Source organism: Protopterus annectens, chromosome 7.part1, assembly GCF_019279795.1.
Source record: "Protopterus annectens isolate FY-2018-M chromosome 7.part1, PAN1.0, whole genome shotgun sequence".
In the NCBI taxonomy this organism is placed as follows: domain Eukaryota; kingdom Metazoa; phylum Chordata; order Ceratodontiformes; family Protopteridae; genus Protopterus; species Protopterus annectens.
Window position 1 is genome coordinate 191,961,556 of NC_056740.1, and position 26,728 is coordinate 191,988,283.

General features: G+C 42.1%; 1 protein-coding gene across 1 annotated transcript in view; it reads right to left on the reverse strand.

The window, feature by feature from the left end:
- The window catches only part of IRAK2 (interleukin 1 receptor associated kinase 2), an 862,709-nt gene that overhangs the window by 794,765 nt on the left and 41,216 nt on the right, over window positions 1-26,728 (reverse strand). The window lies entirely within an intron of this gene.

The following is a 26,728-nucleotide window of genomic DNA, read 5'->3' on the forward strand; positions in this document are numbered from 1 at the left end:
GAGTTAAGACAAGCACTGGGTGGCAGTGAAGTGTTACCGAACAGCTGGGTAACTACAGCAGAGCTAGTAAGGGAGACTGCTAGAAAGGTGCTTGGTGTGACATCTGGACAGAGGAAGGAGGACAAGGAGACCTGGTGGTGGAATGAGGAAGTACAGGAGAGTATACGGAGAAAGAGGTTGGCGAAGAAGAAGTGGGATTGTCAGAGAGATGAAGAAAGTAGACAGCATTATAAGGAGATGAGGTGCATGGCAAAGAGAGTGGTGACAAAGGATAAGGATAAGGCATATAGAGAGTTGTATGAAAGGTTGGACACTAAGGAGGGAGAAAAGGACCTGTACCAATTGGCTAGCTAGAGAGACCAAGCTAGGAAAGATGTGCAGCAGGTAAAGGTGATAAAGGATAATGAGGGAAACATACTCACAAGCGAGGAGAGTGTGTTGAGGAGATGGAAAGAGTACTTTGAGGGGTTGATGAATGAAGAGAATGAGAGGGAGAGAAGGTTGGATGATGTAGGGATAGTGAATCATGAAGTACAATGGATTAGCAAGGAGGAAGTAAGGATAGCTATGAAGAGGATGAAGAATGGAAAAGATGTTGGTCCAGATGGCATACCTGTGGAAGGTTGGAGGTGTTTAGGAGAAATGACAGTGGAATTTTTAACCAGATTGTTTAATGAAATCTTGCAAAGTGAGAGGATGCCTGAGGAGTGGAGAAAAAGTGTTTTGGTACCGATTTTTAAGAATAAGGGTGATGTGCAGAGCTGTAGTAACTACAGAGGGATAAAACTGATCAGTCACAGCATGAAGTTATAGGAAAGAGTAGTGGAAGCTAGGTTAAGAAGAGAGGTGATGATTAGTGATCAGCAGTATGGTTTCATGCCAGGAAAGAGCACTACAGATGCGATGTTTGCTCTGGGAGTGTTAATGGAGAAGTACAGAGATCAGGAGTTGCATTGTGTCATTGTAGACTTCGAGAAAGCACATGACAGGGTGCCTAGAGAGGAGTTGTGGTATTGTATGAGGAAGTCAGGAGTGGCAGAGAAGTATGTAAGAGTGATACAGGATATGTACAAGGGTAGTGTGACAGAGGAGAGATCTGCAGTGGGAGTGACAGATGCGTTTAAGGTGGAGGTGGGATTACATCAAGGATCAGCTCTGAGTCCTTTCTTATTTGCAGTGGTGATGGACATGTTGACAGACGAGATCAGACAGGAGTCCCCGTGGACTATGATGTTTGCAGATGACATTGTGATATGTAGTGAGAGTAGGGAACAGGTTGAGGAGACCCTGGAGAGGTGGAGATATGCTCTAGAGAGGAGAGGAATGAAGGTCAGCAGGACTAAGACAGAATATATGTGTGTGAATGAAAAGGAGAATAGAGGAATGGTGAGGATGCAGGGAGTAGAGTTGGCGAAGGTGGATGAGTTTAAATACTTGGGATCAACAGTTCAGAGTAATGGCAAGTGTGGAAAAGAGGTGAAGAAGAGAGTACAGGCAGGGTAGAGTGGGTGGAGAAGAGTGTCAGGAGTGATTTATGACAGACGAGTACCAGTAAGAGTGAAAGGGAAGGTCTACAAAAGGGTAGTGAGACCAGCTATGTTATATGGATTGGAGACAGTGGCACTGACAAAAAGGCAGGAGTCAGAGCTGGATGTGGCAGAGTTAAAGATGTTAAGATTTACACTGGGTGTGACGAGGGTAGACAGTATTTGGAATAAGTATATTAGAGGGTCAGCCCAGGTTGGACAGTTTGGAGACAAAGCCAGAGAGGCGAGATTGCGTTGGTTTGGACATGTGCTGAGGAGGGATGCTGGGTATATTGGGAAAAGGATGCTAAGGATGAAGCTGCCAGGTAAGGGGAAAAGAGGAAGGCCTAAGTTAAGGTTTATGGATGTGGTTAGAGAGGACATGCAGGTGGTTGGTGTGACAGAGCAAGATGCAGAGGATAGGAAGAAATGGAAACAGGTGACCCGCTGTGGCAACCTCTAACCAGGAAAAGCCATAAGAAGAAGAAGACTGTACTCTGAGAGACATTGTTGGAACTGAATCTTAAAGAACATTTATGCCACAACACACATTTGGGCATGAACAATAGATCAGGTAGAACAGGCACATTTCCATGTAGAGTATGTACTCTGTGCTGATATACTTTTACATCCAATATACAGGAAGAAGTATAGCAGCTGATCATATGAAGATTGCAAAACTACACGTGTTGTTTATATTGCCAGCTACAACCTATGTGAGAACTTCTACACAGGGAAAACTGACAGGCAGCTAAAAGAACGAACATCAAAACACATCAGTGACATCCAGCTTAAAGATACCAAAAATCCTCTAACTAAACATGTTATATCAAATATGGGACATTGACTTATTTTATGGTCATTCGATTGATATGAGAAAACATCCATCATTTCTATGCAGTTTATATGGTCAAACAGGTCTTTTGTATATGCCTCTGCATACACTTCTGTATTTTCTGGGTTTGGAGGAGCCTGGACACTAGCTATGCTGTCACTTACTAGGAGAGAGTTTGACTTAGAAAAGTTCTTAAAGGTTCTGGGTTTAGGTGGGGGGTTTAGTTTTACCATTATTTCAAGAGTGACCATTCTGTGATTTGATATTACCAGTGAGGACACCACTCTTGGGGGAGTACAGCACTATCCCATATTTGCGAGTACCAGATCTAGGACATTTGTTCCCCTAGTGGGAGTGCAGACTAGCTGCTCTAGGGAATTTGAGTTTACAAAGTCAAGAAATCTTTTGGCCTGCATGTTAGTGGTCACATATGCCTCCTAGTTAATGGACGGGTAGTTACAAATCAACCAAGAGGATGGTACTGGGCTGGATGGCGAGTGATTCATGTAACTTCAGGTATGATGTACGGGTTTCCTTGTTCATGGTGGGGGACCTGTAACTAGCAAGAATGTTAATGGATTTTTCCTATGGTTAGTTGGACATGGAGTAGCTCAAGCATGTCATATGGTTTGACTAGTCTTGAGGTGTGCTTATACTTTATGTAGACAGATATATTCTGCCTTTTGCTGTTTCATTTTCAGTGGTTAGTTGGAACGTATGACAGGTGTTGTAGTCATGTACAATCAGGGTGCGTTCCATGACTTTGAACCATGTTCCAGTAACTGCACATATGTTAGCATTCTCCAAGGTGAGGAGAGCTTCTAGGAAGTGCAGTTTCTTGATGAGATTCCTAGTACTCAGAAGTAACACCTTTAGCTTGTCCTGAGTAGCTTTTGCTATGTTGGAAGGTTTGTCTGTTTGGCAATGTCTAAAAAAGGCACTGCAGGAGTGGATACTGTTTTAGCCAATATCTGAAAGCCTAGTGATGTCAGGTGAAGACTGTCTGTGGCAAAGCAGCATGACCTGTCAACTATGTTTTCCTAGGCCGACAAGCATTGGACTCCTTTTGAATGACACCAGTAGCTAAGCCAATTGTTAAGGTCAATCACTTTCTGCTGGTATTGTGGAATCATCCTTGGAGACGGAAGAATTCTACTCAGTGCTAGGCTCATACCTGCCCGTCACACATATTCTGAGAGCTCAATCATGTCTCTCTTCAAATAATCCAAGGAGGTACATCTCAGGTAATTTGTGCCCACATGAACTATGACTGAGTCATACTGTATATGACGACCCACCACTGCCAACCAGTAATTAAGTAGCCTCATTCCTCACCACTGGCAACAGAGGAGGAACATACACTGGGAGGATGACAGGTACACACATAGTATTTCCAGATGCAGCTCTCTGCATCAAGTGCAATTTCTCTTAAGAGCACACAGAGACCACAGCCAATCCAGGGTTTGCTTCTCCATCTTTCTCCAGATCACCAATAAGACTCCCCAATGACACAGCTATAGAGTTGAGATCTCAGCTGAGTGACCAAGTCCAGACCTCCAGTAGCCTCTCTGTCCAACTAGTGCTTCGTGTCCATGCCCAAGTAGCTGAACACACACATGATCTGAGGTTTGATTTACACACATACACACACACTCACACACACAAACACACACACACACACACACACACACACACACACACACACACACACACACACACACACACACCTGGGAAAGGCTGTTACAGGTTTACTAGCTATGCCCCCTTCTGCCCAAACTATAAGGTAGTTATTACTGCCACCAGTCACTCCTCATCAGATACTTTAAGGCCCTTAACAAAGGGTGTCCAATCTTATTGTGTAATATTAATATTAACACAAATGGTAGTTTGACCAAGAGCAAGGCTATTAGGAGTTGTCCACACAGTGTCACCAAATAAATGTACAAAGTACTCTCAACACTTACATATCTATACACAGATCAGCCAAACTGAAAGGTTTAAATATATTTAATAATAAATAATAAAAGAGCAAGACAATACTAAATATATATTCACAATGAGATCAGAGTTCAAAACCACAGGAAATATTTAAAACACTGTAGGACAGTCTCAAATAAAGAAAAATGTCTAAACTAAGCTTTGCTATATTCCTGACTGAATCTAAGAGAATTATACTATAACCTGAGAACTTACTAATAGAGCAAGACAGATGTGGTGAATGGATCTTCTAATTGTTGTCAGGTCCAAGATAGAATACAGAATACTCATCTCACTAAGAGACTGCTTAAATTAATATCTCAAATATTACTGCTGGGATAGCTTGCAGAATGACATCACTTCTTGTCATATGACTCTAGTTCCTAGGTGAAACCCCCACTTCTGAAAGCTGGCAGTAGTTAGCATCTACCTGTGAAAATACATAGACCTCAGATCTTTGGCAGATGCTGGAAGTCATAAAACAATTGGATTCCTTCATGCTTTCAAGACTAGTAATTAATTCACCCTAAAGACAATATAGAAAGCTTCTCAGCACAGACTCTGTGTCTCTAGTTGCACTGAAAACTGAAAGATGCCATATTTTATTGCTTAGCTTATAAAGTAATTTAATTTCAGCTATTTTCCTACAATTTGTTGGACTGAAGTTAACCTCCTGTATTCCAGTTTCCACTGTTAAAATATATACATTTAGACAGTTACAATAGTGCATGTACATGTATGTTCTCTTCCAGCAGGGCACACTGTGGAAGCATTCAACCAAACACTTTATAAAAATTATCTTCAACACACGTTTGTACAAACCAGTTTGACATACACATGACATACAGTTCTAATATAGTTGTAACACAAGCATCTTCTATAAATCAAGTTGATATTCACAAATGACATACAATTATTTACAAAATTCCAGATAGCTGTGCTGGCAGTATCTCCCTTTATCACACTGTACTTGGCGATAAGCGATCTGAGTGCTTCGGTGATCTGGTAGATCCTGGCCCATGAAGGGCATCTAACTGCAACCTTCTCCTTATCCAGTCTGGTAAGACGGACATCGGTATGTCTCATAATAACGTCTCCTATAACCAAAATATTGGGTTGTAGGGTGTTTTGCCTTATGGGGTTGGTATATGAGACACAAAGAGATGTGGGTTTGTGTGCATAGAGAGTTTCTGAGACCTGTACTCAAGAGGCCTTTGAGGTTAAATGTGAGCACCTTTGCATATGTGGATCTATGTGTCTGGTCCTTTGTGGGTGCAGTGAGTGGCATGTATGTCACTGACAACCCGTTTGTTGCTTTTTGTGTCTATGTGTGATAGAGTCTAGCCTCCAATGCCAATGTTTAACTACATCTCTCGCATACTGTTTCTCTGCTTAAGAATTAAGTGGTTGTCAGTGTACATAAAGCAATTACTACATTGTCTCAGAATGCCCATGTCCACTAAGACAGCAGGGAACTGCCTAATCATGGTTGTAGGTCTTAATGTGTACTTTGCAAGGGAACGGAGTGAAGGGTGTTTGTAACTGAATGAGGGATGGATGCTTACTTGGCGTAATCTACAGCTAACCTATCCAGCGATATTGCCCAGTGCCCAAACCATGCGCTCTTTGAACAATTATAGTCCTGGGTCTTGAAATTATGCAATGCAAACCTAAATAGTCTTAACGAAGTGCATACATGCTGCTCACTACACAAACAACTGCCCTGTGAGTAGCACGGGAATGAGGTAAAGTTACAAGGTATTTTTTATAGGAAAGTTTCAGCTTCTGGTGATTGCATACATGCAAGGCACCACTAACCGCTGCTGTGAGAAGGCTTATACAGGAGCAGGAAAAAAACAAGTTTTATAGGTTCATAGGTGTTTACTAGGCTAACGGCCACAAGGGCCTTTTTAAGCCTAGCCATGCATCCCAAATCTCTGACAAGTTCTGATACCCTTGATAAGTGTAAGTAGGGGCTTGGAAGATGAAACATTTACAAGCTAGGGCATAGGACATCAACCATTTACAAGTTGCCTGTGTCCATTAGAGACATAGCTGCCAAACCAGGGATGAATTTCCTATTTTCTGTCCAATTGTCCAGGTTGCATTTGAATTGAGTTAGGAAGGAACTCTGCTTCACATTGATGAGAAGCCTGCTCCAGAGTCGGGATAATCTCTGGGATACATACCTGTCTCTCCAGCAGACCTATTTTTACACAGGCAAGTTTTACGTCTTTAGAATGGGTAATTCTGGTGCTGTTTGTTTTGCGGATATGCAGGAGGTCCATCAGAGTGGGTTCTGACAATGCCTTGTATGTCAGACATAGATCACCCCTCAAAAACCTGTAGGAGACAGAATACAAGGTTAGAGCCTTGAGATGGTCTGCATAGGACATTTTACTTAAGCCCTATATTCTTTTAGTGAGGAACCTCTGTGGACACTCCAAATGTTGGATATGCCTGGTTAGGTACATAGCAAAGGGGGCAGTGTACTCAATGATAGGTGTGATGAATGCCAAACACTGTGGAACAATAACTTCCTTGGACTTAGATGCCATACCTTTGTTTATAAGTACCGCAGCATAGAAAGATTTCTTCACTACTGTAGACACATGATGGTCAAAGGCTACATTACTATCTATTTGTGTCCCTAAGCCCCTGACTACTGGATCAAATCTAAAGGGTGTGTTGTCAATATAATAGTTACTAGGGGTGAATGACTTCCCAAAGGATAGTATTCTGCATTTCTTGGCATTTAGTTTTAGTCCATGGCTCTGACACCAATTGTCTGTGTCAGCCACTCCTGAAGAACATTTGTTTCAGTGTGGAATTTAATGACAGCTCCTAATTTGCAATCATCTGCAAATTTAGTCAGCCACAGACCACTGACACTTGCCTTGACTTCAGAGAAGTAGATGTCAAAAAGAAGCAGTCCAAGGACTGATTCCTGAGGGACACTACTTGTGACTGACTTCTTTATAGAGGTGGACTCCCCAATTCTAACTTCCTGGGTCCTGTCTGTGAGCCAGTTGGCTATTCTCCGGGTGACATACGAGTACATACACAACATCTTGAGTTTGTCAAAAATGTCCAAGTGGGGTATTGTGTCAAATGCCTTGGCCAGGTAAGGTAGGCAGTGTGAACCATTTTGACTTCATCCACTGCTTTAGTGACCTTCTCAAAGAAGTCCACCAGAATGAGTAGGCATGATCTGCCCTTGACGAAACCAAACTGGGTTGGGTCCATTGACTGGAGGTTTACTATATCACTACTGATCATTTCCACGATAAATTCTTTCCATGGCTTTACATACAAGAATAATGAGGCTTATGGGTCTGTAGTTTCCAGGGTCTGTAGATGGCCCAACTTTGAGTACAGGGATGACTGTTGCTGTTCTCCATTTATACTACATGAAGCCTGTTTGGAGGCATAGTTAAATAGATAGCAATCTCAGAGGCCCTGACAGGTCATGTTTCATCCTATTTAGAAGGTATCCTGGGATAATGTCTGGGCCCCTTGATGCAGTGTTCTTAGCCTTAGAGAGAGTGGTCTTAGACTAACTATGCCCTAAGGTCAATCAGGTAAGCACACAATAAGCTTTCCACCAGCAATTCCCTGCTCAGACAAGGTGAAATCAGCCCTCTCCTGCACAAGAGTGCAAACGTTGACCCTCTTAATGTAAAATGACTGGTTTGGAGCCCAGGTGTTAAGGAACCACAAACAGATGCCTAATACTTAAAATCACTGGATGCAATGGATTTCAGTGTACAACAGCAACACTTACAGCAGTTTGAAAATGCTAATCACCCTGTAATAATTATATTTTCTGTTCTCTGTTATTTCACACTCTACATTTATGTATGAATTCACTACTGTTTGTACCTTGAAATTGTTGAAGTTAACTTGCCTGTATACATTTTAATTGTTCTATATTATTACTTGTTTTGGAGCTTTTCTCCCCAGGCCTTCACTGAAAATGGTCTCTCATGGCCCACTGGACTTCCCTTTTAAACAAATGCCAAACAAACAAATAAATATATATAGTTTTTTTTAACATTATATCATATATACCAATATGTACTGTAATTTTTCTCAAATACTGTTACGCTGTATTGTACTGTAGAAACTGATGTATATGTATTGATTCATAATGTTTTTAGTCCACTGTCTAAAGGGTACTGTGTGTTCTTGGAGCTTTTCTCTCCGGGTCTCCGCTGAAAATGGATTCACAACCCAGTCAGACTCTACCCGGTAAACAAATGTAAAATAAATAAAAAATACATAAATAAATATATATATATATATATATATATATATATATATATATATATATATATATATATACAGAGCTTCATCACCAAAAGAATGCAACTTCTCTAGCTTCCTTCCAGTTCCACCTCTAATTCTAACCCCTTAGTCAATACCCATATGTCACTGCTAGGACACCCTGTTATCTATCCGCTAAACTTTACTTTTCTCTTTATACCTCTACTCTTACTTTATACTTAAGCTACTTACGCCTCCTGCTTTTCTTACTTAACCTGTTATCTAGTTTCCCATCTCTGTCTCTTTTCCTGCTACTATACTCCCTACTACGTCTAATCTTTGCTCTCTTTGTTGCTATGCTCACTATTGTGGCTAACTTACTCACAACTCAACTGTACAAATCAAAAAGCGCAACCCCTACTAACAATGTTGAGAGAAGGAGTGCAGCTACATTATTTCCTGGAGACTACTGATCACCAGAAAGCTTAATAACTGCTTTACATGTAACAGCCTGGAATTTGTGCTTATATTCTGATCTTGGTGAGAGTAGGAGCAGAGTGCATTGATTCCTGACTCTTTCTGGTTGGAGAGTGAGTGTCTGTGCTTAACGTATCTGATTGGTCTGGTTGCTATTTGAGGCATCTACTAGAAAAAGGCTACAAGCCTGCAGACCCTTGCATCATCTGGGACAAGACTGTGGATTACCAAACAGGCCATGGCCTGCTTCTCTTCTGGGGATTGGTGCTAATATTTTGCTTCTGGTGAGAGAAGAAACAAAGGAGTATTGTATCCCAGAGTGAAGCTGTGCTGAGACCAGCATTAGTAGTAGCAAGGCAGTAGCCATTCATGCGACTCCCCTCTTCATCATTCTTGACAAGCTAATTATTTTTCAATAAGTACTGCTTTTATAACTTCAGAATACCTGCCTAAATACTTCATCCTTAAATTTTCAGCATCTACGTATTAGTTTCCCCTCAAGTATTTGGCAGTGCTCTGTACAGACTCAGCCACCTTGAGTGACATTTTTCCTGTAAAAGGAATACATAAGGAAACAGCTCCAGTACTTAGTAATGACGACCATCCCTCCTGGCATGTCTCAAGGTCAGTTCCCTGTGCTTTCTCCTATTAACCTGGTGAACTTGGGCATTCGGAGGCAGTGTAGCAACTGCCTCATGTACACAGACAACCCTCTCCTCTTACCTCCCAACACTCAGACTTGTGAGAGATGCAGTTATTTATCCAAATTGGAAGCCATGGACTCTCAAGCCAAGACTGGAATAGCTGGTCAAGAGGAGAAGGTCAGCACCTGCACCACATCACATGCAACACATAGCCCTCCAGAACACCCACCATCCATCACAGCTCTCACATAAAAACACAAACCACACACCCACCTTTGCGGAGGCTCTCAACAGAAATCTACCCAAAGAGCAGAAAGCTCTAAGGCAGAAACGCATTTGACCACCACAACACAGTACACAGTGAGCCCCTCAACATAATCCCCTAAGGCAAAACAGCTTGCAATTACACTAATCATAGGTGACGCGATAGTGAGGCACACTGATGTCCCACTCACTAGGTTGAATACGGAGAAGGTAACAGTCAGCTGTCTATCAGGTGCCAGAATCCAACACAAAACACATGCACTCAGGTCACTCCACAACAAATACAAGTATGACTCCGTCACTGTCCATGTGGGTGTGAATGACCTAAGACACACCTCCCTGGACTACAGGGAAAGAGACATGGAGGAGCTCTCAGATTATGTGGCCCAGGCAGGTATGACCCTAGCCCTGAGCAGCATCCTACCATCGCCCAGAATGATACCACAGTACAAGCAGAAAATGACTGAATTCAAAAATTGGCTAAGTTTCTGGTGTCATTCTAAGGGGATCCAGTATCTGTCTGCTTGGGATGACATGACTGACAGACTTCAAAGCTTTTCAAGAGATGGTCTGCATCTTTCACCCCTGGGTTTCCGGATACTGGATAAGGCTCTTGCCACCCCTATAGTGCCTTTTTTAGGCAATGTTCCAAAGACCAAATTAACACCATAACAGCTATAAATAAATGCAGTCTGAGGGTCATGCTGCTCACTGCTAGAAGTCTAAATTTCAAGATGCACTTGCTCGAAGCACTCCTCAAAATGGAGAACATCAACATTTGTGCTGTAACGGAGACCTGGTTTAAAGCAGCAGAAAGCATCCCTGCGCTACCAGGCTATAATTCATTCCACTTCTTTTGGCCCCAGAACATGGACTGAAGCTCCAAAGGCAGTGGTGTCGCCATATTCATAAAGGATATACACATCTCAGATTAGTAGCCCAGCATAACGCATCCGAGATACTTCATCAGGTCATAGCCTGCTACAGGTCCTCAGCTATGTCCCAAGACTCTCACTCCATGTTCCTAAGTACTCTGGAAACTACCCAACACTCTCATACTGGGTGACTTCAACTTACCCTCCATCAACTGGGAAACTACTCATGCACCAATACACTGGCCCAATGCTTCCTGGAATTCATCAATTCTAATGCCCTGGACCAGCTCATTCTAAACTCCACTAGAGGAAGCAACATCCTAGACCTGGTTATTACTAACATGGGCAACCATTGCTCTACACCAATAGTCAATCCCTCCCTGGTTAGATCCAACCACAAACTAATCACCATGGAAATCCACATCTCACCCACACCCACCGCAAAGGTAACCACCAAGAAAAACTTCTCCAAAGCTGCCTTTGGGCTCCTAAAAACAGAGGTGGCTAACTTCATTTCATCCATGTCAATGGAAAACAGATGCATGACTGCTGAATTATACAACAATGCACTGTACGAACACAAACATAAATGCATGGAGCTAACCACACCCAACAAAATCAAGAGGCTCTCCTCCAGAAAAAGGAAGCCAATCTGGTGGTCCCCTGCTATTAATAAACACTACAACAGAAGAAAGAAACTGTTGCAGAAAAAGGTGAAGTCCCAAGACTGGAAAAACTCCCTTATTAGCCTCAACAAAAAGTTGATATCCCTCATCAAAACCTTTAAAGCCAGCTATGAAGGCAGAATTACAGCACACACTAAAAGCAACCACAAAGCATACTATAGTTATGTCAAGAATCTCCACGGCAATACCCAGGTTTGCTCTGAGTTACTGCACAATGGTACCTCCTATACTGAGCCAACAGATATTGCTAACATACTGGCTGGCAGATTCACTGCAAACTTTACCCCCCCCCCCCCAAAAGGACCAGGCCCCAGCATTACTGCAGCACAGGTTAAAGCTACAGTGTCCAAGGCCAAGAATACAGCTTCCACAGGACCCACAAATATCCATGGATGTGATCTACATGAACTACAATGTGAACTGGCACTACATCTGTGTGCCCTGTTCAATCACAGCCTTACCTCAGGCTTTGTCCCAACCGAATGGCACACTGCTACAGTCATCCTTCTCTATGAAAGGGGAGCAACTACAGACCCTGGGAATTATCGCCCCATTAGCCTGATGAGTCTGATATGTAAGGCTATGGAGCGCACCATCATGGACCTAATTAACAAGGACATAGGGAACCTCCAAACTCTAGATCCCACGCAATTTGGTTTTGTGAAAGGTAGATCATGCCTGCTCAACCTGGTTGACTTCTTTGAGTCAGTCACCACAGCTGTGGATGAGGGCAAGGCAGTTCACACAGCCTGCCTCGATCTGGCCAAGGCCTTTGATACCATTCCCCACTCAGGAATTATTGATAAACTCACCAAACGAGGCATCAACCCCTATATCACCAGGTGGGTTGCAAATTGGCTAACAGATAGAACCCACAGTGTGAAAATAACGGACTCCAAGTCAGACTGCTGACTAGTCATGAGTGGAGTCCCACAGGGATTGGTTCTGGGTCCTCTCATGTTTGGCATCTACTTCACAGAAGTCCAGGCCAACACGGAGGGACTCTAGCCGACCAAGTTTGCAGATGACTGCAAGCTGTGAGCCATTACTAAGTCCTCATGTGATGTAGACATCCTACAGAAAGGCCTCACTGAGACCAGTGACTGATGTTGAAACCATGGCCTTAAGCTTAATGCCAAAAAATGCGTCATCATCCCCTTTCAGAAAAACTCAGTTCCTACTAATTACCACATCAATGGGAGCCCTCTGAACACTGAAGGCATTATTAGAGATCTGGGGACACAGGCTGACAGCAACCTCTCCTTCGACCACCACATTGCCACTGTGGTCAGAAAGTCCTTCTATGTTGTACATCTCATTACCAAAGGTTTTGCATCCAGGAAGAAAGAGGTCATCATCTCTCTCTATGCTTCCCTCATTAGGCCAATCATCGAGTATACTGCCTCATTTGGCATGTACCTCATTAGATACATGCAACAGCAGGAAAGGCCACAAAATCACCTCACAAAGAGGATCCTAGGCCTCAAACACATGTCCTACATGGACAGACTCAAAAAACTCCAGCTATTCTCTGTCTCATATCATCTACTAAGAGGTGATCTCTGCTTGACTTAAAAAGCCATGTCTGACCCAGCTCTGTTAGAAATGCTACATCTTAAGAAATCCCAATCCCTCCGCACCACACGCTCCAGAGACCTCAACCTCATTATCACAATCAACAGAACATGCTGGAGGGATAGATTCATAACCCAGAGACTGCCCATGCTCTACAATAACATGTCAAGCAGAGCACCTCACTGACCCTCTTCAAGAGAAATCTTGATGAGTGGATGGGAAATAGAATGTTCACCCCAGGGATTATTCCAGTGGCTCTACTTGATAGAGGCACTGGGAACTAACATCGGGCGGCACAATGCCAGGGCACTTCTATAGGCTAGGCTTGTAAAGACTCCAGGGCCATTAGCCTATTACACACCTATGAACCTATTATGTAATGCCTCAACCTAAAACTGTAAAAGATGTATTCAGTCTATGTAACTATGTTAAATCTTAAGCTTCAATGCTAGGTTACCAGTCAATGTTAGGTTTGGTACTATCTATGTAAATTTACATTAAGCTTGAATGGTATGTTACTAGTCAGTGTTAAGTTTGGTACTATCTATGTAAATTTGAATGCTTCTGTATACACCTTATATTTTGCTTAAAATTTAACTGTGGAGCTTTTCTCCCCGGACCGCTGCTGAAAATGGACATGCATCCAGTTGGATTTTCCTGGTCAACAAATGTAAAATAAATAAATTATATACACACACACACATACTTTTTATATATATATACATATATATATATATATATATATGTATATATATATATATACACACACACACACACACACACACATATACATATGTGACGACCATGCCCTGGCCCAACAATCAAGGAGCTTCAGTCCTCACCACTAACACCAGGGATGTAGTCTCCTAGAAGAGGAAAGGATAACTAATACACACAGTAAAGTACAATTTCCCTTAAGTGCACACAGAGATCACAGTCAGTCTGGGGTTGGCTGCCCCCTTGCTCACCAGGTCCCCAATAAGACTCCCCACTGGCACAGCTATAGGGTCCAGGTCTCGGCCTAACTGGGCAAGCTAGAACCTCCAGTACCCTCTCTGTCCAACCAGCGCTTTGTATACCTGCCCAAGTAGCTGACACAACACACACATACACTGAGATAAGTATTTATACATTTTCACAGACACCCCTGGGAAAGGCTGACACAGACTCTCCAGCTCTGCCCCTTTACCCAAACTATACGGTAGCAATTACTGCCACCACCCAGTTAATAATATCAGCTACTAAAAGGCCCTTAAAAGGGTGTCCAATTATTACTGTGAAATATTAATATCCAATGGTAATGTGACTATACAGTCTAAGGCTTATCAGAGTGGCCTATTACAATAAACTCTATATAAATATGCAATGTACTCTAGAGCTTATCTCTACACAAAGCAGCCACAGGTAGAAGGTTTTAAAAATATTTAATAATAAATAATTAAAACACAAGACAAAACTACTGCACCACAGAGATATCTAAGAATTCACAGATCACACAGAAACTTAAAATAATACAGTAGGACGTCTGGTTTCAAAGAAAAATACCTAATTAATCTTTACTAGCTTTAACTATTCGTACAAGATATCACAGTGCTAAAAACTTACATGTGAGCATAAGCAGAGTGCTGATAAGTTATATGTCCAGATCAAAATGCTCCAAGTCTCTTGTGAGAAATAGAATTTAAACACTACTAACAAACATGTCTCTAAGGCCCTCCCAAAATTACATCATTTTTGACACTTAGGTTTTCCAAGTATTCATATTGCATCATCTTAACACCTGGTCTGAGTTCTCAGGCCACAAACTGCATTATTTAGCAATTTAAAACCTCCTCGGAAACTTACAACGATACAAGATATTTCACATGTATATGCTAACAGAAACTAAAGCAATAAAAGCACCTTCCACATCTAAATTCTGGTCATAAACTTTAGCTTTAAAACAATGGGCATGAAATCTTCATCCAGACACCCTCGGGCCAAATGTTAACATGAAAGGATACAACATGCTTCACTGGGCCAGTAGAGTGCAATGTTGTCACATATTTTGCAGTTCCACATTTCACAGTGTTTTCTTACAATTAAAAACACAAGCCTGTATTTTACATTTATTTATACAGTTGATAGAATTAGATATCAAATTCTATTTGACTAGGCTGGCAGCCTTCGCCCCTCTCTCCCCAATCATCACAGTATATATATATATATATATATATATATATATATATATATATATATATATATACACACACACACACACACACACACACACACACACACACACACACAAATAAAATAGATAAGCTCTTTCTAGTATTATCTTCCCTTCTTCAGATCTATTAAAACAACAATCACAAAATCTTTTTAAATCCATCTTAACCAATCACCCATAAATATTCACATGCATAATCTGCTTAATCTGCTTCATTCATAAATCTTATAACCAATGAATATACATAATTATTGTTACGTTCCTTCGTAGTAAGTTGTTTCCTCCAATCATACTATTCAAATGTCATAGCTGAAACTTGACCAATCAATTCTGACAATCATAGTCAACACCTCTATGGCAGTTCAATTGGCTAGATTAATAATCTCCTTATCCATTCAGTAACTTCATTCATATAGTACTTCCAATCACAGTACTAATCTTAACAACTGAAGCCAATCATTATATACAGTTATGGTGACACTTCTTGTAATGAATTGTCTTAACCAATCATATTAGTCATCATCTTGACAAAAAAAGGGGTGTCAATCAGTACTGCCCAATGTCACTGTATAATTCAATTGGCTATTAGAGCAAATGCCCTCTGAAATCAGTGGCCTTACTCACATTAACCTTCCAATCTAAATACATCTAAATGTGACTATAACAGGTGGTGATCTTGCGAATACAACTGAATTAGCGGAAATGCAATGGATCGGTGAGACAAAGGCAGATAAGCCACCTGAGTTTAACACCAACATTCCGTTAAAGCCACACCTTACGAAATGACAACTGAAACAATCCAGCAGGAATAGGACAACCCTTTTTTCAAAGATGATGGCTAACATGATTGGTTGAGACAATTCATTACACGAAGCGTCACCATAACTGTATATAATGACTGGCTCCAGTTGTTGAAAGATTAGTACTGTGATTGGAAGTACTATACGAATGAAGTTACTGAATGGATATGGAGATTGCTAATATAGCCAACTGAGCTGCCGTAGAGGTGCTGACTTTGACTGTCAGAATTGATTGGTCAAGTTTCAGCAGTGATATCTGAATACTATGATTGGAGGAAACAACTTACTACGAAGCAACATCACAATAATTATGTATACTCATTGGTTGTAAGATTTATGAATGAAGCACACTATGCATATGAATAAATACTTGAGTGATTGGTTAAGACAGATTTAGAAAGATTTTCTGTGTGTTGTTTTAATAAATATGAAGAAGGGTAGACATTACCTGAAAGTGCTCATCTATTTTACTTGTTTTTACTTATTAAAGTACGATATTATGTACATTTCCGTGGTGGTTGCACTGGTGTTTTATTGGCTTTATACGTATGTTCTATACTGACACCTTTTGAGAGCCAAAGTTCTATTGTTCTATTTTTGTTTTGATATTATATATATATATATATATATATATATATATATACATATATATATATATATATATATATATATATATGTGTGTGTGTGTGTGTGTGAGTCCATGTGGACACATGGGTGTTTGTGTGTAAATACCCTACCCATGCTGCGCTTAGGTTTCACATGTGGTGCATTACAGTCTCAGACAGGCCTGTCACTCTATAATCCTGTGCCAGCTAGAAGCTGACTTTTAAGTACACCTGTATTCATTTCCTTATTTTTAAAAGCTTCTCACATGGTTTACTCTTTGTGCACATAACCACATTTTGTTCTAGTCCTGCAAATTTTGTGATGCCAACTGTCAAAATTTCTTTGACACTGCGTACTTAATATTAAGATATGTGCCTGTTGTAACACTCAGTCCATCACTGTTTTAACATTAAGTACCAAAGTACTGCATTCCGTGTATAAGTGAAAACTATAAGTATTTGTTAATAACACTAGGTATGTTAGAAGTGGTCCATATTCATATACATATTAGGACTGATTATCCTGTTGCATTTCTGCTTGGCAGACAGACTAATAACTTCTCCCTCTGACCGACAATTAACCACTCTTTAATCCTCCTCCTCCCCAGTTCTGGAACAGGTGAAAAATGCCAAGCAAGTAAAAACCAACATTTTTTTTCCTGATGAAGACTTACTGAAAAGACAGTACTGGAAGGAAGGTTTCTTACTGCAGATTGATGTCTACTAACAAATCTACCATTATGGAAAGTACCCAAACCTCTTGTGCCTTATAACAAAATAGTTCATATGCAGTAAACATGGTAAGACAAGAGTCCTCAATTATTCCTGATGGGTGATCACTGTTGGCCTCAAAGGAAGAAACAATGATTTGGAAACAACGTCTAACCTGTAACTTTTTGTGAAGGTATTTAAGGAAGATCACACAGCTACTACAGAAACAATATCAATAGCAGCATTATGGGGAAAAATGCAGTAAACGCAGACATCTCTCTACAGGAATATGCCTGGGTAGAGAGATAAAGCATCTGCCACATGGAATGTAATAAAAGAAAGTAACCTAGAGAGGCAAGACACATTAACTTTTCACCTTTCTACCTAGCTGCTTCCTGTAGCCAAGGGTACAAGGTTTGATTCCTTCCACCTCCATTTGCCATCTGTGGGACTGAGCAAGTCATTTAACCAAACAGTGCTTCTGGGTCACTGTTGGAAATTCATACTTGTGTCTGTGGCTTATCCAGTTAACATGTATAAAATATATCTCAAAGTGAAACTAGATCATGTAATGGTTGGCAAAGTAAGAAAATGTCTCTAAGGAAGCTTACAAACCATTAATAAGGCCCAAACATGGTATTTTGGACAGCTCAGAAGCTGCTGATTACCATCTCATGTAAGTTTAACTGAAGAATGGTTAATGCCTTGATCAAATACCTGATAAGTAACATAAGACCTGAAAATTTGATGCTGAGTACTGATTTAGTGGATATTCTGATACTTGCCAGGGGAATATGTTACTTTTGGGTCAGTACATCTACGTAGAGGGCTTCTGAGATGATGTAATGATGGAAAAAATGTTTTCAATACATTTATATGGAAATGTGCTTCAAATGGAGAGCAGGTCTCCTGGGCAATCTGTTTTCTGAACCAAACCCAACCCCCCAGATCAGAGTAATTGGTGGTGGTGGTGGGGGGTTAATGGAGCGGCATAAGAAAAAGGGATGCCTCAGCAGAAAGTTCTTTAGAACCAACCATTGCAACAGTTGTGTTAGGCTCTGGATAACCTAACCAGTGCATGACCCAATTTAAATTCTGAAACCACAAGTGCCCACTACAGAACATGCATGGGACATCTGGTATGGAGAAACATATAAATCACTACTGCAATTTGACTGAGGACTTACAAGCACATGGCTGCTGTGAGATACAAATACTTGCTGGAATTCTGTAAATGCAATCCTTGGGAGTGGGAATTGACCAGTAAACACATACAGTAGTCTTGTAGTCTGGTGCAGAGGATTAATGAGCTGTTAACAAGCTCATTCTTGTTTTCCAGTGGCAAGTCACAACCAAACAGCACACCCGGGCTGAGACTGGAAAAGATCCATAGAGATCAGTGATCTACCCCGGTTAACAAATAAGTTGTTGCAGTATTTCAGAGTATTCCCTTTACTCTAAAATACAGCAATCCTGAAGTTTATATATACTAACTAGTAGGGATGGGAAGGTACAGCCCAGATATCAAGTGTTGCAGGGAGTTTTACTACTTGCAAAAATGGTCAAATGGCTTGTCAGCAAGTTTCACTATTCACTGTATTTTCCTGGGAATAATTTTTTTTTAATTTGTTGAATTTGCAATTATGTGTTTCACACTTTCAGGAGGGAGATATGAGACAAGGTGTGGTGAAGATGAACCCCTTGTAATACGGCCTGAATTCTTCTCAGAAGTACAAAAGACCAATATGTTTATGCACCTACGAAACAGCCTATAAAGGTCAACATTTAAGCAGGGAGTAGCTGTGAATGTTTAAAGTTTGAAGTGACTCCTAAGGAATGAAACAATTCAAGCAGATACTTTCTCCACTGGACAACTATGCCTCTGTAATGGGCAGCTACACAAGAGAAAAAGTACAGTTTTGTACCTACCATAAATGTAGATGTCCGAACTGGATAGCATCTGCAGTCATAACAACTGGGTTGTCCTGTCGTCAGGCAGCCCTTCAGTCGGCCGGATTCCAAAGTCCGGGTCCGGCTTCGGCTGATGTCGCACTTCACCCGACGTCATCTCTGTTGGTCTTCGGGTATAAAGGCATCAGCCGACGCCATTTTCCTCAGTGTTTCTTGCCCCAGATGCCAGTAGCCCTCTTGAAGGCTAAAATTTGGATAGATGCCAATGTTTCCAAAAAGATAGAGGTAAACACAAAAAATAAGCATGTATGTACATATATACCAACAAATACACCATAAAAGACTCCCCCCCACCAGCTAGCTATTAGGAGGGTAAACACCCTAGGAGTACCACAGAGGGGAAGGAGGGAGGGTAATCCTGACTGCAGATGCTATCCAGTTCGGACATCTACATTTATGGTAGGTACAAAACTGTACTATGTCCTTCATGGATGCATCTGCAGTCATAACAACTGGGTAGAATACCATAGCCAACTAGGGAGGAGGATAAAACTAGATTATGGTGTGTTTAGGATCCCTTGCAGTACAGCAGTGGCAAACCCTGCTCGGGATCTGGAATATAGAGGCAAATTATAATGCTTGGCAAATGTATGCACGGAGGTCCAAGTAGCCGCCTCAATAATGTCTTTGGTTGCCACTCCTCGTAAGAAGGCTGTGGTAGTGGCTGTTGCCCTTGTAGAATGAGGTCTTATGTTCTGTGGAATTGGTTTTCCATGGAAGGAGTAACAGAATCGTATGCAATTTCCTATCCATTTGGAGATTGTCTGTTTGGAAATAGCTTTTCCTTCCCTTCCTGTTGCATAGGCTACAAAAAGTTGGTCAGTCTTTCTGCTACTTTTTGTTCTGTCCAAGTAGTAGCGTAGCTGTCTATGTACATCCAAAGTATGCAGTATTCTTTCCCCTCTGTTTTGTGGGTTGGGAAAGAAGGTAGGTAGGTGGATTGCCTGGTTTAAAGACACTCTGGATACCACCTTAGGCATAAATGTAGGATTAGTCCTCATGGACACTCTATCTTGGTGGAAGATTAGGAAGGGTTGCACTGCCATTAAGGCCTGTAGTTCTGAAACCCTCCTTGCTGAAGTAATTGCCAGTAGGAAAGCAGTTTTCCATGACAGGTGTTGTAGGTCTGCTGTTGCTGCTGGTTCAAAGGGTGATAGTGTCAACTTTTCTAGCACAAAGTTTAAGTCCCAAGCTGGTAAAGGTGGTTTCCTTGGAGGTTTTACATTCTTGATTCCTCTGAGGAACTGCCTGAGCAAAGGGTGCGAAAAAACAGGTGGATCAAAGCTGTATTCTGCTGAAATAGCTGATGCATGTATCTTGATGGAGGAGTAGGACAGGCCTGAATGAAGAAGTTCGCCAGATACTCCAGAATGTTAGGCATATCTACGTTTGACACATCTTTTCCTCTTTCAGTACTCCAACTGACAAACCTCTTCCATTTTCCAGCATAGTTTCTTCTTGTTGAAGGTCTGCGTGCTTCAAGAATAATGTCTTTAACTCTTTTGGAAAGTTCTGGATTAGCTGCTGCTATGTGATGTTCCATGCAGTCAGTTGCAACGTTTTTAGGTTTGGATGCATGATGTTGTAGTTGTTCTGAGTTAACATCAAAGGCATCAGGGGTATTGGCCACATATTGTTCCGAGACATGCTCCTCAGCAGTGGGTACCAGTGTTGTCTTGGCCAGTTTGGAGCTATCAGGATTATCCTTGGACGTTCTTCCTTGATTTTTAGTAATACCTTGTGTATCAAGGGAAGAGGTGGGAATGCATATGCTGTTAGGCCTTTCCAGCTGAAGGAGAGCGAATCCACTTTCCATGCTAGTGGGTGGAATGTCCTTGTGCAGAATTTTTTGAGCTGGTGATTGAGAGGTGATGCGAATAGGTCTATCTGAGGCATTCCCCATTTCTTTGAGATGGTCTTGAAGATGTCCGGGTGCAGCTTCCATTCGTGGGCATCCGATGTGGTTCTGCTTAATATGTCTGCTAGAGTATTCTCTTTTCCTGGTACAAATATTGCCTGTAACTGGATGTTGTAGCTGAGTGCCAGGGTCCACAGCTCCAAAGTCATTCTGCATAGGGGTATGAATGAGTGCCTCCCTGTTTGTTGATGTACCACATGACTGTGGTGTTGTCTGTCCTTATCATCAACTGGCCCTCTTTGAGAAATGGTCTGAACTTTTGGATTGCCAGTTTTACTGCCAGCATTTCTTTTAGGTTGATGTGCAGGTGAAGTTGATCCTGTGTCCACAATCCTTGCACGCATTTGTCCAGCATGTGTGCCCCCCATCCTAGGTCTGAAGCATCTGTTGTGATGGTCTGGCTTGCTTGACATCTGCGAAAGGGTAGCCCTGGGTTTGACTGGCATGCCTGAGCCCACCATAGGAACTCCTGTTTTAAGCATGGAATTAGTGGGATTTCTGTTTCTAGGCTGTGTCTGTGTTGGGACCATAAATTCTTTAGGTACCACTGTAGTTTTCTCATATGTAGTCTGGCAAGTGGGACCAAGATTATGCATGATGCCATGAAGCCCAAGGCCTGCAGTACTTTTCTTGCTGTTAACTTGTTCAGTTTTGTTAGTGCCAAGAAGTAAAGAGGGAGTTCTTTTTGTTTTTCTGTAGTTAGGAATGCCATTTGTTTTACTGTGTCCAATTCCGCCCAAGAATGTCCTTGTTTGGGATGGTATCAGCCTTGACTTTTGTAAATTGACTGTGTATCCCAGTGCTTGTAGCAAGTAAATGACCCTTTGTAAATCTGTTGTCAGCTTGCTTTTGTTGTCCCCTTGTAGCAGGCAGTCGTCCAGGTATGGGTAAATTTGAATTCCCTGTAGTCTGCAATGAGCGATTACTGATGCCAGGCATTTTGTGAATACTCTGGGCACAGTAGATAAGCCAAAGGGCAATGCTGAGAATTGATAGTGCTCTGATCCTGCAAGAAATCTGAGGTATCTTCTGCAGATTGGTCGAATGGGGACGTGCAGGTATGCCTCCTTGAGATCTAGAGTTACCAGCCAGCACTCCTTGCCCAACATGGGAAGAAGTTGCTGTAGGGTCAGCATTTTGAATTTTGGGACAATGATGTAAGTATTTAAGGTGGACAGGTCCAGAATTGGTCTCCAACTTTTTCCTTTCTTGGAACTAGGAATAATCTGGAGTAGAACCCCTTTCCTTGCTCTGCTGTTGGCACTCTTTCCACAGCTCTCATTTTGCTAACTGCATTATCTGTTGTAGAGCCTCTGTTTTTGATTTGGAGGTAGATTTGGCATTCCTCTTTGACTGGTAAAGTGTGGAAGTGGAACCGTAACCTTGATCTATGGTTTGTAAAATCCACTTGTCTTTTGTTATATAGTGCCAGTTCTTTGAAAATAAGGTTAACTTTCCGCCTAGAGGAGCTGCTATTTGTTCCCTGGTAGGCGGATTTAGGGTTAAGTCACTGTGGCTGTGTTGATGTAGTGGCAGAGGTGGTGTCTGTGCCTCTGTTGTTACCTTGCCACTGTCGCCTCTGTAGCCACCTCCTCTGGATTGCTTTCTGCCTCTGGAACGCCAATTCCTGCCCCTTTGAGATCTTGTGGAGTCAGGAAAGGCCCAATTTTTGGCAGGCCAGTTCCTGCTAAACCTGGGGTTGAACCTGCAAGAAATCTTTAACCGTTTGAACAGATTTTGCCTTTTCTTCCATTTTCTTCATAACCTGCTGGGCAGGTGTACCAAACAAACTTGTCTTATCCATAGGAGCATCTAGCAGCTTAGCTTTAACATGATCCGGTAAAGCTTGCTCCTTTAGCCAAGCATGCCTTCTTATCACTGTGCCAGTCATGGCTGATCTAAATGAAGCCTCCAGTGCATCATAGCCACATTTTAAGGAATGGTTACTAACCTGTTGTATGTTATTTACCATTTCTAATACATATTTCTTATCAAGAGATTCATCAGTGGTTAGCTTTTTAGTTAACTGATCAAGCATAAACTCTTGGTATTGTATCATGTGAAACTGACAGTTTAAAGCTCTAGCTGAGAGAGTAGCTGAAGTGTAGACCTTTTGCCCCATCTGTCTAATGACCTTGCTTCCCTTTCAGAAGGAATAGGGTTTTTAGCTATGGTCGCTACTGCCTTGGGACCCTGGGATATAGTTTCGGGGTCTGCAAGTGGGGCCTTGTACAGGTGGTGATGAGTGTCTGGCACCCTGTAAAATCTGTCTGGTTTGGCAGGGGCTGGAGGTAAAGAATCTGGTGCGGAGCAGACATCATTGAAAGCATCATCCACCACAGAAAGAACAGGAGGTATAGCTAAGGGCCTGTGCTGTGGAAGGTGCAGAAAGGTCCTAAGTCTTTTTCTGGAGTCTGAAAAATCCTGTTGCTGCCATTGGAACTGCTCTCGCATGGCATGTAAGGTTTCCCCAAAGGAGAATTCTTCTGGGGGGGAAGCAGCTGGAATGGATTCTTCAGCATCAGAGTCTTCAAAATTGGAGAAAGGAGCCTCTGGCTGGTCAGTTATGTCTGATTCATCGGCAGAATCATCAGAGGACACTGGCTCAGGGGGCTCTGCCCTAGGTCTCTTCTCTGGGGGCTGAGAGGCCCTGTCTGGGTGAGATTGAGATCCTCTAATTAATGAAATTAAATCTTCTGCCAGAGTAAGCATTTGAGAACTAGAGGAGGGCCTGGTAGTAGGGGATTTAACAGGCACTGTTTTAGTAGTCTTGGCTGCTTTAGCCCTGGCGAAGGCCTTAATGGACATGGTTGCTGGAGGCCTAGCAGCACCACGTGCTGGGGTAGAGACATCCAAGGGAATGGTGTCTGATAAGTCAGTGGCAACCACCGTAGTGGATAAAAATTCTGAGGCCGATTCAAGGGTGGTAGCAGGGGCCTCAGTTGTAGAGATAGATTCAGCTGTACTTTGATCAGTTTTCTCGGTTTCGGCCGAAACCGAGACACTCGCGGTTTGCTTAACCATGGTTTCGGCCGAAACCGCGGACCGCGAGTGTCGGTCTTTATCTTTGCGTTTTTTGGTAGATTGGGTAGTCGGAGGATCCGACGGCATAATGTACGCAAAATCAGAACCGAAAAACTGTTCAGCAAACTCCGACCGATGCCTAAGCGTTCGTCGGTTGAAGGAAGCACAGGCCGAACAGGCAGCTACGTCGTGGGCTGGGCCTAAACAAGGCAGACAATAAGAGTGGAAATCTTTATGAGGTATTTGTTTCCCACAGGTTAAACAATTATTAACTTTTTCTGACATCGGCTGAGGCAAGAAAGAGTCCCCAACGGGGTACTTAGCTTTAGAAGTAATCTCTGGATCCAACCGACCGGCACTTGCGAACAGCTTCTGCTTCGGGCGCCACGCGGCAAGAAAGACTGAGGAAAATGGCGTCGGCTGATGCCTTTATACCCGAAGACCAACAGAGATGACGTCGGGTGAAGTGCGACATCAGCCGAAGCCGGACCCGGACTTTGGAATCCGGCCGACTGAAGGGCTGCCTGACGACAGGACAACCCAGTTGTTATGACTGCAGATGCATCCATGAAGGACATCGGATTCCCAGCAGCTGGAGATAAGCTTCAACTACACCCTGATGCTTGTGCTGATTCTGAAGATAGTGTTAAGTGTTAGTAATGACTGACTCCTGCATGAGAGAGCTATTCTGATGTGAAAACAGCTTACAGAGACCACATACAATGTCCTCCAAATAAGCTTGGTAATAGAAATTGAAGGTGTCTTATGAAGGGACTGTTTAGGTATGAACAGATAGGGGCTGCTGGGAACAAAAAAGGATAAGGGGTTTCCATTTTCTAGTATTAAAAGTAATGTAGGATAACATCTGAGTGTTTTCTGTTTGTGCTGCACCTCTGGAATTTCTGTTTCTGATGAGATGGAATGTCTGACAAAGGTATTATTATTGCTGGTAATGGGGTTAGAAAGAAAATTACATACTTGTATTAGACTGCCTTCTAAAACCACATGTCATGTGTGATGATCAGCCAAGACAAGACAGTCTTCTTCTGACTGCCTCTGAAGAGGGGCAGTTAGAAAAAAAGCCAAAGTCAGGAGCACTGTGTACCACTGCTGGGAGTCCCAGTCTCTAGGGTACTGACCTTGCTAGGGATAGCTGGAAAAGACACAGACTCAAAGCAAGTTTCTTCTGTTGTAGCTGATAGCAATGCCAAACCACAGTTAATATGGGTTCCTCTGTATCCTGGCAAAGAGATGTTGAGCAAAATGAAAATGCATCTGTGCAGCCATATGTATTTACCCCTATTCATTCATTCATTCATTCATTCATTCATTCTATTCAACTGCTTGTCCATTTCAGATCACAAAGCTAAGGGACATGTCTATAAAAAGGCCACCACTGTGCTTTTGATGGAAGATGTGAAGTGCAGCCAGAAGTGACTATGAAGGGCAATGTAGGATGCTGCTTCTGAGGCAGAAAAACGCCTGGCCTTAATAAAATGATTAAGGGTACGCTCAAGAATGTCTGCCCATCAGTCACATGTTACAGTTCATCTGATAGGTCACACTGGAAATGCAACATGTGAGTCATATAATTAAGTCCCCTCAAGATCAAGACAGAGGACATAGGTACATTTCCTAGAGCAGTTAATTAATGAAGACCCTCCATCTACTGAATGGACAGCTGGACTCTGAGGCATGGGGGTTTCTCCTCAGTGTTGCAGAATGTTATATCTGGTTGGGGTCTCTGCCCAAATTAACCATACCTTATGAGGCTAGGAAATAAAGTATGTTTTTTTGGACAGGAACTATAGTATCTAGATTTTCCTATGCCATACTCATAGTATTTTGTAAAATATTTAACAACAGATGAATCATCCGGTTGGATAGAAAATGTACTGGCCTACTGAATTTTACAATGGGAGGGGTATACTGTCTCAGTTTGCGATGCACCATTCACCTTTCTGTTGCATAAACTAAAGAATTTCCTTGAATTTAGGTGTCATTAGGACCACCTCTATATTCTTTGTAGATGGGTCTGTTTATGGTTCTAAGCTGTGCCGTTTCTGCAGATACTTTTTGGCATGCTTGAGGCACTACATTGGTGGTTTCCACTGGGTATTTTTTGAAAAAGTTTATTTGTGTGTGCTCTGACAGATGATAGCTGCTGGTACTGAATAGCTTGTTGGTGGTCAGCCATATGGTACTGCAATGGAGGAATAGGCTCGGGTGGGGGAGGCACCACAGGTTGTAAATTAGAAGACTGATGCCATGGTGAAGGCAGAACTGCATTCTACTGAGGTGCTCCCACAAGTAAAAATGAATGGATGTAGAGGCAGCATGTATGACAGTGGTTGGCAACATC